We start from the raw sequence: 3,026 nt of genomic DNA on the forward strand, positions 1-3,026 counted from the left end.
TGCAAAGTTGAATTGAGCAAAAATAAACTAGTTTTATTTAAGAAAAGACTTGTATCGCTGAAGTTTCTCGGAAATAATTTCTAGAAGAAAAAAACTAACAAACACCAGAGACGTAACACTATTGTTCTTGAAGGTAATAATGGCAGTAGCTTAAGTGTTTGTCTCACAGAAGCTCTAGGTTTAATTTTAATACATACAAACATGTCCTCGCTGTTTGTTATTTTTCTGTAGAAATACGTGAAATGCCAAAAGTTTATAGTTGTTCTCGTGTAAATAGAAACCTTATTCCAGGTAACTTAGTAGTCTTCTTGCTTCACAGCTGTTAGATGAAAAACTTTCAACGTGTGCTAAACAAAAGAAACAACATGGGAGTCATGTTCATCTTGTGTGTTTGGAAGAAATCTACGGAGTATATAATTGATATCAGTGAACTTAAAAAAAACACGAAAAACAAATTATGGGAATTGAACATTACTGATTTATTTTTATGTTACCAGATATAATATTTCGTTTGCTGACTCCAAGCGGTTCTGATGAACCTTGAATAAACAAAACTGCAGTGTACAGCAGATGGTACAACGAATCAAAGAATGCGTTAGGCCTTTGCGTCACACATTATATTTTTAATTTCATCTTTCGTGAAAAGGAAAAAAAACTCTAGATTATCATCATTTAACAGTTGGTCCAGTACTTTGTTCATGGATGAGTGTTATCAAGTTAGAAGTCTTCTGTTTCCCTTTTCTTTTATATAATCATATAAATATGAAATTTTGTTTGGAGTACAGAGTCCTGATCAAGATGTAATGATAGAGTTACTAGGTAGTGTAGGCAGTATCGTTAGGATGTTGGTTATGACGAGTGTACGGCGGTGTTTGTTTCTAGCAATTAATTTCAGCTGACGCATCTGTATAGTGAGGCTAATTCCTAACATGAGGATGCATTGCAGCAACAGGATTATTCTAAATGCAAAAAAGCTTGTATTTCTAAAACACTTAGATTTTAGACCCATTATGAAGAGTGTCTATAGAAGAGGTTTATTTGTACCAGAGCTATTGCATGGATAGTGTCTATAGTTTTTCCCACAGTTTGGAAAGTACAATTTGCAGGGAGAATGTTTCAGATTTACCCTAAAGACAGACGTTTGAAGAATGTCCCCCCACCCCCCGAGGCTCAGCGGTAATTCTATAGACTTACAACGCTAAAAGACAGAACACACATATAGCCCATTTTGTAACTTTGTATTTACCAGTAACCAAAGAGTGGATGAGCGCCCTCTATCGTTTACTTGGTTCTGTATAATAACAGTACCAGTCAGTCCTTTTGTATTAGCAGCGAGCTGTTACACCTTGTTTGGTTTTGATGAGTGTGTGTTCTCTACGGCGGAAGGCTTCTGATGTTATCACTTACGTCATTCTTATTGTGTAACGAGCTGTAACAGTGCATAGATTGTTCGTTATTATTACACAGCTACTTCATTTATTTTCAAAGTTCATGCATATATAGAATAACGAGACTGTGCTAGATATACTAGTTGCCACCACTGTCATTCCGTATGTGTGTTAGGTAAAAACAATATTCAGTAGTTGGCTATTCTGAAAAGTTGAATGACCTTTTTCTATTTTGTAACTGTATCCGCAGAAGCCCAAGCTGTGATTTTGAGGGTGAAAGTGAAATGCGTATAGCTTAACGATATGTAAATATGTATCGTGTTTAATTCAAGTATAACAAGTTGTCACCAGGTTAACGTAAGACGTGTCTCGGTAACATAATGAATATATTAAATTATAAACAACATAAACGCAAAGTAAACGAATAGATAAACATGGTTATATCCATACATAATACAAAGAGATGTAGTACTTTTGTTGTAGCTGATTTATAAGAAAAATCGAAATAATGACGAAGTTGCGCAAAACAATTATATGATTCAAATTTTTACATTATGTTTGTTATATCTAAGCTGGCCTAATGAGTCCTAGTGCTAGATGAAAAGCCTCGTCGACACTGGATATATGAGGTACGATGTGGTTGAAATGTTATACTAGCCGGCGTTGCCCGGGCATTACCTGAACAGAGGGCCAATGTTAACTATTTTTAAATACAAATTTCGCTTTTCATGTAACAATACATGTCAAATGCCTATATCTCTGTGCGATAAATGGCTTTGAGCGTAAAAATTAAAGAAAATACCCCCCCCCCAACAGTCATTGCGATGCCTCTGGATAAATGACATTTTTGGTTACTTGTGGAGTCTCACTGTTACTTTTATTGCATACGTTTTGCTGCTTGTGATTGGCAATCAGTATTGTTTTTCTTTTATCGACATTTTACATAATCAGCGTCAGAAATGTTTATCATACCTAATTCCCCTCCCAAAATAAAGTGAATAAAAACCTATTTATTTTTGCAGAATTTTGTGGGTTTAACTTGTCTGTTCTAAAAAAAAAAAGTTTGTCTTGTTTGTCTCCAGACACGACAGCGTTTGATGGATTTTTTTTTATTCTGACACTACAACGGGAGCACACACATCTATAAAATGCACATACATTTTTTGACGTTACTTCCACTTAAGTCAGACCAAAAATCCGGGCCATCTTGTGTGGTAAAAATTAGATTTAAAAGTTTTCATTGACACAAAATTTGACGTTACAGACATTAAACCTGAGTACGCTTATTCTATATATTTATAGGCCTACTATTATAGGGACCAAAAGATGCAAAAAAACAGAACAAAGTTAGCTGGACGAAAATTTTGCATCATTCATATCTCCTTCACTTATTGGTTTTATTTGGAAATAAGTCAAATTTTTTTTTCGCTGCACGTGTAATAACGACTTTTATCAATTTGGAAATCAGAAATTTTATTTGTCCAAACACACAATCGCTGAAAGAACTCTTAAATGATAAAAATGCAAAAATACCATTTGTACATCTTTTTTGATCGATATATATGTCGAATTTTTTTATTAGGTCGTCAAGAAATTAATGTCGCTTTTTTAGATGAAAAAACCCGAACAACTTATATA

General features: G+C 34.2%; 1 protein-coding gene across 1 annotated transcript in view; it reads left to right on the plus strand.

Annotated features, from left to right (window-relative positions):
* Nucleotides 1-3,026, plus strand: part of LOC106478705 (signal peptide peptidase-like 3) — a 49,273-nt gene that overhangs the window by 17,438 nt on the left and 28,809 nt on the right. The window lies entirely within an intron of this gene.

This window comes from Limulus polyphemus, unplaced genomic scaffold, assembly GCF_000517525.1.
Source record: "Limulus polyphemus unplaced genomic scaffold, Limulus_polyphemus-2.1.2 Scaffold242, whole genome shotgun sequence".
Lineage (NCBI taxonomy): Eukaryota > Metazoa > Arthropoda > Merostomata > Xiphosura > Limulidae > Limulus > Limulus polyphemus.